We start from the raw sequence: 13,141 nt of genomic DNA on the forward strand, positions 1-13,141 counted from the left end.
TGGGACACGATCTTGAAAAATATCTTCCCCCTCGACGCTGAGCAGTGAGATGATACAAAACTGCTCAATGTTGCTTGAATCCTCTTCTTTCGCAATCCAGACCCCTTCTGCATGCCTCCACTGAGCAGCAACTTTCCCTCTCCACCGGATCTTCCAGAGACGCATGAGGAGCCTAGGGCACTACTTGTAGACCTTGCAGGGTACTCTGCTGAGGCCAGGAACAGAACCTGATCTTGCAGCTTTAACAGCATCGTTGACCTACGACAGGGTGGGCTCAGAGATGTTGAAATGGGTCATTGGTCTCTGGAGGTGTCATCAGTGCCTTGCATGGGCCAAGGTCTTGGTCTCTCAAGGTGTCACTGAAGGTGATGTTGAGATGACGGTTGATCTTCTCTACAGGGCCAGTGAGGTGGCCGCTTTGCTTCTGACCTAGTAGTCTTACTAATGAATGCGCTTTTCGTGCCCTTTCCGTACCCTTCATTCGAAGCCACTCAGCCCTCCTCAGCATGATGAGTCTCTTCCTTACAATGTTTATAAGGTCTGAGAGAGCAGATCTCTCCTCCTCCTTGGCTGCCTTGAATTGATGTTTCAAGAATTTGAGTTCTTGCCTCAGCTGGCTGATTTAGCCTTGCTCGATTGCTTGTTCTCCACTCATCTTCGATGCCAAAGCGCTCCATACCTATACTCATTATGAGGGTGCACATGGTCTGGAGTTTCTTGTCAGCATCGCCCTTCGAAATCGCTTCCAGGCTCCTATCTACGTCCTCATCCAGCTTGAGCCACTCCTTGTTATTGGCAGCGGGCCACTTCATTCTATGCTTTCCTGCTTGGTGGAGGGACCCAGGTTGCTTGGAGGTTCCGGGTACTGTGGGCAGACTCCGGACCTGGCTCCTCCTCCGTCTGACCAGGTTCTGTTGTCAGCACAACTGTTGTGCCGGCTACCATTCCTGAGCGTTGCTTCACTTTTTCCCCCTGTCAGGCTGGCCATCTTTGTCTGGTGGATCTTCAGACCTCTTGGGTTTTCGCAGACCTTGCCGCAGATACAGACTGCACTCGTAATCTGTTGTCCATTTGGTTGGGTAGTTGCGAGAAGTTCCGTCCGATTGGGAGACTCATCATCCCCCCCATCTTGGGCATCCCTGGGGGTATAAATATGTAGGTTCGATCCAGCTTGTTTGTTTGCTGAGTCAGATGAAATAGTACTTGAATACACCTTCAGGTGCTACTTGCTCATAGGGTGTTTTGGGTCTTTAATCATCCTCAATTAACCTCTGAAGAAAATTGTTAATTTAAAGTTAAAGTTAATTTACTTCTTAGAAATAAGCCCTGTACAGTGCACACTTAAATGGAGACAAGCAATGCAGCAGACATACTGGTTTATTTGGTTCCATTAACCATCAGAATTTGTGAGAGTTCCTTTATGAAGTCTTATTCACACAGGCTTTACCTCCCAACAACAAGTCTGCCCTCCCAAAATAATTATGTGTAAACACACAGGCTTTAGCTCCCTGCCCTGAAAAACAAACTTGTTCAACAGTTATTATGTCTTGTTCAGACAGCAGTTGAACTTCTTCCATCACTCCAGCACCAAGAGGAGTAAGAATGATTCTGCCTACCCATCTTTGCTCTCCAGGAAACCTGTCAAGTTCCAGTCGTGTTACTTTCATTCTTTTTGAATAAGGACTGAGCAATTGCACACTGTACACAAATTCCAGAAAACACCCTGATTCAAGAATCTTTTATTGGTGTTATGAAATCGCTGAGGGTCTGTGGCCAGCTAGGTTAATTAGTAAAGTAAAAATATGGTCCATATTTAGCTTGTACAGCTGAAGAAATTTTGAAAATTACAATTTTGAATATAATCAGCATGACAACATTACTGACATTTATTTTGCGTTTTAGAGAGATTTTCATGGCATTTTCCCCATCATGTGTTTTTTGGTATTTTTCTCAGGCCAAAACAATATTATGAAACATTTATGGACAAAAATGCAAACGATCAGACCAAAGCTGGAAGCTAAAATGGCAAAGATCTCCACAGCTACTGTGAACTTTCCAGGTGAGCTGACATAAGCTGGTATAAAGGTGATCCAGACTGCACAGAATATGAGCATGCTGAATGTGATTAATTTGGCTTCATTGAAGTTGTCAGGCAACTTACGAGCCAGAAAAGCTAAAACAAAGCACAATATAGAAAGGAGTCCGATATAGCCCAATACAGACCAGAACCCAACTGCTGATCCTACATCACATTCCAGAATGATCTTTTCTTTGTAGTGCTTCATGTTCTTGTTGGGGAATGGAGGGGATATTGTTAACCAAAGCACACAAATAAGGACCTGAATGAGAGTTAAAGCAAGAATACTCAGTTTCTGATGGAGAGGCCCAAACCACTTCATGACATTCCTGCCTGGAAGTGTAGCCCTGAAGGCCATTAACACCACTATTGTTTTCCCCAGAACACAAGAGATGCAGAGGACAAAGGTGACTCCAAACGCAGTGTGGCGCAGTATACAGGACCACTCAGAGGGCCGGCCGATGAAGGTAAGAGAACAAAGGAAACACAGTTTCAGTGAAAAGACCAGCAGGAAACTCAGCTCTGAGTTGTTGGCTTTCACAATAGGAGTGTCCCTGTGTTTATAAAACACAGCAGCCACCATGATGGACATGCAGGCCCCAGTCACCGAACATGCTGTCAGGATGATCCCAAGAACCTCATGGAAGGACAAGAACTCAACAAGCTTGGGAACACATTCATCCTTCTCAGCATTCGACCAGTAATCGGCTGAACAGGTGATGCAGTCCAGGGAATCTGCACAAAAGAGAGAAAAGCTAATTGTTCAGGAATGTACTAAGAGGTCAGGGCATTAAAAACAGGACCAGGGGACTGACACATGGATGGAAAACATAGTTTTCAGCTTCTGATCCCAGCACCGATATTAGTCATGAACGACTTGGGTCTAGCCTAAATTTAAATTAAGTTACAGGTGTGTCCCCCAGGAGAGAGCCTGGAAAGAACATTTATAAAAATGTACTGTACATATTCAGAATTTACCAATGCTAAATGAAGATGCCAATATCCACGATATATGCACGGCTAAATAGAATGTTCACATCTCTTAATATTACTCCACATTTGGAGATCACTGTTTTCTACTTTGTAACGTTAACTTAACATTTTCATCATCATCATCATCATCATCATCATCATCATCGCCGCTAGTAGCCTACCAAAGCTAAACAAAATGAGTAATTTTAAGGTGTCCATTGACCTTCTCGGGGATTTGGAAAGGATATATGAAAAAAATATAACTAAGGGAACATCCTTTGATCAAAATACCAGCACAACCACCAAACCCCGGCCAAGTAAATTATGACTCATAATGAGGCTATGAGTTATTTCAATAACTGCACGTTACCTGGTAGTGTCCAGATAAATGTCTACAACAAAGACAAATTACTTGTGTGTCAGTTTTGCCAGGTGTATCGCTACCTAACCTTAATGCAGTGGGAATACATTATTGCGAGTAGCTAATGTTAGCAATACCATTGCTTAGCTACTGAAATGGGGATACATTATTGCTTGCTAACATTAGCAATAACGGTGCTTAGCTAGTGCAGCGGGAATACATTATTGCTAGCTAACGTTGCTCAGCTAGTGCAGTGGGGATACATTATTGCTAGCTAACCTTTGCAAATCCACTGCTTAGCAACCAATAAATTACTGTTCAGCGAAAGACTACATTTACCAAAAAAGTTGTACATAGCTCCATTAAAAATACATTAATTTTAAGTTTGTCTTGTCTTTCTTTTACCACCCCACTGGCTTTGCCAATATCCATGATATACCACATGTTGTCATTCCATAACGCTGAAATATTCATATAATATTCTATAATATTTATTATTCCTGCCTTTCTGTACCTGTAGCATTGCTGATTTCTCCCTCAGAACAGGGCACACAGTCATAGCAGCAGACAGGCCTTCCTCTCTGCATGGCCTTCCGAGTACCTGGGGGACAGCTCTCACTGCACACTGACACAGGCACCTTCAAGCAAATATCACAGCAATAGACAACTCTTGCAAACCAGATCTGTCTAATTAAATTATATTTCAATGTGAAATTACCTGTGGTTGGCCTCTTGCCCAGGTAATGTTTTTCTTCATGGTGAACACCTGTCCATTGGGGGCGGATGCATCATAGTGTCCCACAGTCACAAATTCCATGTGCCCATCCTTCGCCTGCCAGTTCACCAACTCATAAGTGGCCACCGGATCCCCATTGGCATCGAAGGAGACTTTGTACCCATTCCTGGAGAAGTTTACTTTTCTCAGGTGCTCCATGACCTGATAAGATGTAAGAGGGCTCATAGTTCACTTGCTAGTAGCCAGCTGAACTTCCATGTTGTCCATCCATTCAAAACCCAGACTCACTGGTCATTATTCTGGGTGACTTTAACAAAGGAAATGTATTGCACAAATTCTGCAAATGCACAGTTCATTCAATGCCTGACCAGAGAGGAGAATACCTTGGTCCACTGCTAAACCACAGTCAGCGGCGTGTACCACACAATCTCCCACACTCCACTGGGACAATCTAACCAACCAGATTATACATCTGATCCCCGCATACAGACAGAAATGAAAACCCTCTTAACCTGTAGTGAGGAGATCAAAGAAGTGGTGCAGTGAAGCTGTGAGACATTTTTATGATTGACACTAATAATCTTGATAAATACAAACTTACATCAGCTTCTGTGAGGACTGCTGCATCCCAATGTGCATCAGGATGAGTTACAATAATGACAAACCATGGTTTTCTGATAAACTTGATTAGAAAAGGAAAAGTATACCTAGGGAATGTTTCAAGCTGGCCAAGTACCCATTTGGCAAGGTTGTTAAGGACACTAAAAGGCAGTAATCTGCCTTCTCTGAAACAAGACCTCTCTGCCAACTTCTCCTTGTCAATCTGGAAGGGTTACTGGAGATCACCAATTATAAACCCAAACCCCGCAACTCTATGAATGACCTTTGACTGGCAAACAAACTGAATGAATACTATGGCAGATTTGGATCTGGTGATTTAATTAGGCCTCCCCATAGTGGGTGGCTTATACCAGTTGGCTGACTTTTACGAGCATAGACAGCATAGACTGTTCCTATACCATTGCACTCAAGGCAACCTTGAGGTCAGTGGAGGAACGATAGCAAGGAGGCCTGCCCTTTTCCGATCATGATAGTAAGTTTACCCATCCATTTTCAAGACCTAAATGGCGAGCAGATCTATGCAAGAATTGCACTGATGAAGCCTAGGCTCCTAAGCTTCTGAGAACTCCAATCTGAGCCTAGAGACCTGGTGAGAGAAATTTACCCTATTATGGGGTTCCAACCACTGACCTCAAGAAAAGATCTGTGCCAGCATTTGTTGTCCCAGACACTGCTCCACTATTACCCTGCTTTTGGGGACCAATGTCATCCACCCCACCAGAAGACACCTCCAAGCAAACTATGGCTAGCAGTTCATGGGGGGAAAGCCATCCTGCATGGCACACAGCGTTTTTGGAGGAAGGAGGAGGTAGCTAAATGGGTCAACCAGACAAAACCGGGTCCTGCACTACACATTCCCAGCGGAAAGGAAATTAATTTGATGTGTATGATCAGATTCAGGCTGTACTCCCTGTCCATGCATTAAATTTGTCCCAACGTGCAGACAATATCACGTCAAAATGTTTTCTTCATCGACAATGTGGTGGAATTTCCTGACAGTGGACAAGATGGAAACAGGGCTAATAAGGACAATGATACCAGTCTGAACCTTGAACATGTGGTTACCAGCTGTAATGTGGACCTCAACGAAGCAGCAGGAGAGGACGAGCACCAGTAGGGTCTTCATGCAGCCTGCCAAATAATATAGGTCTGTTTTATGTTTTTCATGTATTGTAATCTGTCTGTCGTCATTGTTTCCGTGTTTTTGTTGCCTCTGCGCACACCATAGTCACCCTGTCAGTTTCATTCACTCCATTCATCTGTTGCACTTGTGCTTCACTTCCTGATTGTTTCCCACACCTGATAGCTGTTCCCTCGTTAACGGTGTATTCTGGCTCCACGGTGGTGGAATGAACTCCCCGTTGAGGTCAGAACTGTAGAATCTCTCCCCAACTTCAAGCGAAAACTGAAGACGCACCTCTTCAAGCAGCACCCCCAGTCCCCGTCCCTCCCTACCTCCCTGTGAACCTTAATTGTTGTCTTTCTGTGATTTACTTTTTTGTGTATCGGTATTTTTAGTTTATTTGTTTGTAAAAAAAAAAAAAAAAAAAATCAAATAGGCCCTGGTCCTTATCTTTGTTGTACAGGTAGCAGATGAAATTGTACTTCCCTCTCGGGTCTTTCAGCGCACTTATCCCTGGTTATGGGTATGCACTTTGTTGTAGGTCACTCTGGATAAGAGCGTCTGCCAAATGGCATTAATGTAATGTAATGTAATTTAAACCCCTTTGTGTGTTCAGTTCCCCACCAGATTGTTATGTGTTTATGCTATACCTTCCAGCTTTTTCGGCTTGATATCGGTTATGACCCATTTTGCCCTGACCTCCGAGTTTAGCCTATTCAGTTTATGTGACTTTCATCCGTAGCTTTGCAACCACTTTCTGCATCTTGACTTTTGTTTTTGGTTCTTGTATTTGTCTGATTAGCCCATTTGTTTTCAACCCTCTGCCTGTGACCTTGACTATTCTCTGGATTACCTTTGATACACCCGTTCGCTGGAATTATGACCTACTGCTTGAATGAACTACCTGATCCCTGTTGCATCTGATTGGCTTTTGACCCTCAATTTGGCCTGTTAAATCTGCTATAATAAAATAAAGACTCACTTACTAAGAAACTCACGTTGCGGTCTCGCTTTTGGTGTGCCTGATAAGGTCTTTTACACAACACGGAATAGTGAGGATGACTAATTGAAATGTATACGTACATAGTATAACTGCAAAAGGGGTGCGACACGTGGTTAGCACTGCCGCCTCGCAGCAAGGAGGTCCTGGGTTCGAATCCTGGTTGACCGGGGCCTCTCTGTGTGGAGTTTGAAAGTTCTCCCTGTGTTCGTGTGGGTTTCCTCCGGGGACTCCAGTTTCCTCCCACAGTCCAAAGACATGCAGATTAGGCTGATTGGAGAGTCTAAAATGCCCATAGGTATGAGTGTGTGAGTGAATGGTATGTGTGCCCTGTGATGGACTGGCAACCTGTCCAGAGTCTATTCCTACCTTTTGCCCAATGTATGCTGTGATAGGCTCCAGCCCCCCTGCAACCCTGTTCAGGATAAGCAGGTTACGATAATGTGGGTGGAACTGCAAAAGGTAATCAGTCTCATAAAATTACTATTATCTACACTACCGAACCGACAACCGATAATTTTTACAGATAAAAAGACACAAAGATAATATGCATTATAAAATGCTGCTGCACTGTGCTTATTATATATTTTCATGTAAAAGTCACCAGAATGCTGGAAACAAAACTGGGGAGGAATCCCCAGACCGCCCACATTCAGCTAGAACATCTCCCTATTTCTGACGTTCCACAGTTATGATGATATTGCCATATTATTGCTGTCAATATATATTAGAAAAGCAGTGTTTTGGAGAAACATATTTTATTATTATGTTTCAATGCTTTTTTGGTCCCCTAAACTGAAGGGACTACTTAATGTAATAGATGTATTTCCTACACGGATGTAAATACCCTCAAATTAAATTTTAAATTAAATTAAAATTAATTTTCATTGTTTCATGTCAAATCTAGTATGCTGGAGCACAAAGCCAAAAGAACCATTGTCCAAATCCTTACGGTGTGCTCCTACAGGTGTTTTATGGTATGACATTATCACCAGTTTCTATGCTAAATATTGGACATGAGCTCACATTGAACTGTCATTCCTTGACTGAACACAGCAGACACAACATATTCTAAATATTTTTCTAGTTTTGTTAAACATTACCTGTTTATGGATATTAACCATGCTGTAGCTTTGGGATTTGCAGAATAATGGTATTGTATCACTGTACCATGTTTCATAGGTCAGCAGCACAAAAGACAAATAGAATGAGCAATTTAGATTTTCACAATGTATATGTAACTAAGACTAAGTATTAAGTAAAGTAAGTATTTGTATTTAGTTCGCTATTTTGATTCGGAGTAATGAGCATTTTCTCTGAAAGTCTTATTAATAGTGCCACCTGTGTGTCTGTCCATTGAATCGTATAGCGGTCACATCCGTCAGGTTTCAACAAGATTAGAAATTGCATTCAGGAATTATAGGTCCTGATGTGAAATTGTACCTTGCTCTTAAATTTCTTTTAATGAGCTTTGACAAGAGAGTTTAATAAAGGAGGAACTGTCTATGAGGGGAAGGCGTTTAAAGGTTTTGAAGAAAATTCTAAATTGCTGAAAATCGAGTCAGGCCAAAATGTTTGACACCAAAACATAAAAGTGATTGTAGCAGTGCCACCTTTGGTTAGTCTGGGTAAATTCAATAATCTGAGTTGGAGGTGACCAACAAATGCAAAGCCATAAAGCAATAAGGTGGGTCCAATTGCATGAAATACAGGGTTGCATTATTGTGCGGTATTATTTTCATGAATAATCCAGTTACTGTGTGAAAAAAGAGAGGATAACATTTAATCACTAATTGTTGCCAACTTTTATAATGTCTAATAATGCCTAATATGGATCCAGTATACGCTGAAAAACTGAAATGTCCGACTTATGAAACACATCAACTTAATTTTTGGATGGCTTTATTTTGGTCAAAATGAAAGAAAGGAGGTAAAAAATGTTGTTTATCATGATCAAGAATATGAAATATACAATATTATACCAAAATTTGTTGGGAGATTTGATGTTTCATTGTGCCTGTGGTGTCACTAATTTGTGAGAAAGTTTTTGATGTAAAATAATCAGAATAATTAACAATAAAAATAATAATAATAATCCATTGCAGTTGAAAGATTGTGTAATGGACTCTTTACTGTACCTGCTGTGGCTGAACTCTGATACTTGTGTTACAGTGGAGTTCATCCGTGCAGATGATGCTGTGCATGGCGTGGGCTATTGCATACACAGCCTTGTATACCATATTGGAGACACGCAGCTGGGATGTGTCTGTGTAGGGATTCTGCAGGTCTCCCAGATTCTGTTTTCCATCGCATGGTTTCAGGCCTGGTGGAGTCTGAATACCCCACAGGCTGCAGCCAAAAGCACTCTCCCAGAACTCAGTAAGGAGGGGTGAGTGGGAAACCTGTGCTGGCCCCAGGTCCAGCAGGAAGTTTGGCAGCCCCGGAATGACTGAGCGGGGAATTGCAAAGCCGATGGCTCCAGCACACAGATGGAACCGCAACATCTCCCGATTAGTGACCCAGGCCTCACTCCCAATCCACTGTAGTGGGGGCAGTGCCTTGCCTTCCAGCTCCGACAGCAAGACCAACAAGTCTCCCGAGGCAATGAATGCCACAATGACATGGGCCGTGGACCTGCGGATGACCTCTGCCACACGTTGCACTTTTGCACGGGGGTTGGTCCTGTAGAATGCCTCGGAGTACTCCACACAGATGCCCTCTGCCTGCGCTGCCTGCAGGAAGGCGGCCATCCCATTGTTCCCGTAGTCTGAGTCACTCCGCACTGCTCCAATCCATGTCCAGCCGAAATGCTTGACTAGCCTAGCCAGGGCAGCTGCCTGGAAGTAGTCACTGGGAATGGTCCTGGAGAAGGTGGGGAACTGCAGCTTGTCACTCAGACAAGCACAGGTGGCAAAATGGCTCACCTGTATTTCATTGAATGGAAAGATGCACATTTTAAACAGTGAAAGTAACTTTATTCTTGTTCCAACCAAGAATAAAGAATCAGAATGAATCAATATATTGGTCTACCTACCTATCTACATACCGACCTGTCTATTCAGCACTAATTCACCCTTGCTGTGGACAAATTCCTGGAGTAATTGAGCAAGTTCTCCAGTAGGACTAAATCTTGACTGCAATTGTGGCTAAATTGGGAAAAAATAGTAAAGATGCCTATTCACCTAATCATTACATTACATTATTGGCATTTGGCAGACGCTCTTATCCAGAGCGACGTACAGTTGATTAGACTAAGCAGGAAACAATCCTCCCCTGGAGCAGTGCAGGGTTAAGTGCCTTGCTCAAGGGCCCAACGGCTGTGCAGATCTTATTTGGCTAAACTGGGATTAGAACCACCGACCTTGCGTGTCCCAGTCATTTACCTTAACCACTATGCTACAGGCCGCCCCATACGCGCACACACACACGCACACATACGCACATACACATACACATACGCACACATAATCAAGAAGACCAATTTGCCATGAACACAGTACGCTCATTATCCAAAAAATATTTTCCATGTGTCAGTTGGTTACATAAAAATGTGAATACAATATCCTGTATGTACATGCACGCCTCATTTCTATATTTCAAATACATTTTTGAATGCAAGGACTATTATATCATAATAATTTCAGGAACGTTGTTGGAACATGCAGTGGAGGACCAGGCAGGAGGAGCTCACCTGGGGGATGCCAAAGGGTCCAAGAATTCGGGACATGGCAATAGATGGAGTGGAGCTAGACTCGCCCACAACAGCGTGGACAGTGGCAGACTTTGAGCAGGATTGGTTTTGAAAGAAGACCGGTTCAATGCCATTGGCAAGCTGTAATATCACCTTCACTGCCACTGGCACAAAAGAGCAGGAGTCATGGATCTGGTAGCCCAGAGTTACACCTGGCAGGAGCTCTGAACTGTTGTTGATCTCCTTAATGGCAAAAACCATGGTTCTAGCGAAGCGTACTTCCCGGTAATCCAAACTGTTGTAAACAATGATATGAAGAGTCATAAACATTGACATAAACATAACAGAAAGCAACAAGGTGTGAAATGACAATAATTTAAAATATGCTTTGAAATAAGAGTAGAGCATTACATTACGTGGAGCAAGAGTGGAGCATTACTTGTTCACACCATGAAGATCAACAGATTATGGTATAAAGTAAGTTGAAGGTGAAAAAGGTGGAAAAAAAGGTGGAAAAGTCTTTTGCTAAAAATTAAACAGCTCAAATTAAATGTACAGTTTATCTTTCAAATAATACAATAAAACAAAACAAAAAAATGTTTTACGCGTGTGTTTTAAGATGAAGAGTAAGATCACGCTGTAGATTACAATAACAATATTTTTAACTATTTCATTTTTTAATTCAATTTATATTTACCCTATTTTCTGCATTTTATCATAATATATTTTATATATTTCACCACAATTTTGGTTTATATTTATATTTATGCATCTCCAGAGTCTGAACAGTCCGCACAGTGGCCTCCGCATTGCATAATGCTCTTCCTCCCTTCACTGACCTCCCTGTACAGCTTGGTGCTTTGGGTCGGCTGGTGTAGTTGTTCTGAGTGATGTTCACATAGTGGTGGATGTTAAAAACACCTCCGATCACGAAGTCCCCAGGCTGAGATAAAGAAGCAGGCCTCGGGGTCCCCTGCAGTGTGCACCCCGACCCTGAACCTCCCTTTACCAGAGTGAGAGCTCCAGCCACCAGTGCCAGAACCAGTACAATCCACATCACCTCCATGATTTTAAGACAGGATGTGGCACTCTCTCATGTTTAAATACCCTGCTGGAGCACAGCCCCCTGAGGAAGAGCCATTCTGTCCTTGGTGAAACGCATCAAACCACACAGAGGAGTGGCTATGCATGATTTACAAAATGACCAACTGTTTTTTTGTTTCCAGTCCTCACAATAATTATCTTGTCACCACACCAATACAGTAGACCACACACAATAGTTAAACCGAACTGAGGAGGGTGATGTAAACGCACTGACATATGAATCAAAAAGCTCCCTGACACTCTGATGCAGCATTAATCCCTGTGAGCGTCAACTCTCCTACTTTTAAATGGCCATGTGACATAAGTAGACCCTAGATATGATTTGTGATATATTATATCAATCATATTTACGGTACAGCTCACAAAAGATGAAGTGAAAATATTACATCTGAAAGTACAGCATGAATACAGAAAAGTAATTTACTTAAAGCTTTTTGTTTTCACAGTTAACTGTTTTTAAGTGCTTGAATGCCTCTGAGGTCTCCATGAACAGTAGTACTCCTACCAGTCCAACCTGTGCATTCTCTGGATATACATGCACACCTGGGGTGGTAACAGGTAACAAGGCCGTTCCCACATCAGAAGTTCAAAGGGCTCAAATGCACACCATTTTGCAATGTGGCATATTCTAGGCATGTTGCATTTTTGCAAGACACAGTTTTGAGAAAAATGGCTTTCAAGATTTTGCTAGAATTTTTCTGCTTTTACTGTACTAATTCTGCTTCAGGTGAAAGTCTTGGTTTCAATGTACTGCAAATCACAATGTAGTACGAGAGACTGTTTTCACAACACCACTTCCGGATTACAGCAGGCATACTTCCGGGTTACGTCACGTCCACTTCCGAGTTACGTCACACGAACGGATACAGATTTCATTCGTCTAATGGATACGGAAAGGAATACAAGTACAAGATTCCTGATGTTACAGTTTTGAACCGGAATTTACAGAGGAAGAATTGCAAGTCCAGGAGGGCAATTTAGCAACACGAAAGTAAATATCTTGCTCACAAGTTGAATCAAAATCTTGGCTGTAAATACTTCTTTCAATGAATCCTCATATTTCTACAGAAGAAGTTGGTAAGTACTGCAGGATGTAACAAGGGTTTGATCGGAGTTATTACTGGCAGTGATGCAAACTCCCTGTTCAGTTGTCCGTGTTCCTCCACTGTCTTTCTCTCTTGCTCACGCAATTCTTCCTCTGTAAGTCCCGGTTAAATATATACATCAAGAATATGGATTGAATAGCATTTTGTTTTTCTCCATAGGTTCGGAAAGAGGATCTCCCTGAGGAGCTCAGCGAGCAAAGACCAAAAAAATATTAGTATATTTTGTATATATAGTATATTTTGAGTATATGTAAATCGTATTTAAATTCATAAATATACAGTCAGGTCCAGAATTATTTGCACCCTTGATAAACAAGAAAAGGTTGCATATAATAAATAACACATCATAA

General features: G+C 42.3%; 1 pseudogene; it reads right to left on the bottom strand.

Moving 5' to 3' along the window:
• Positions 1-1,898: 1,898 nt before the first annotated feature.
• Positions 1,899-11,626, bottom strand: LOC133108632 (extracellular calcium-sensing receptor-like; annotated as a pseudogene).
• Between the last annotated feature and the right edge of the window lie 1,515 nt (positions 11,627-13,141).

This window comes from Conger conger, chromosome 13 (genome assembly GCF_963514075.1).
Source record: "Conger conger chromosome 13, fConCon1.1, whole genome shotgun sequence".
Taxonomy (NCBI): domain Eukaryota; kingdom Metazoa; phylum Chordata; class Actinopteri; order Anguilliformes; family Congridae; genus Conger; species Conger conger.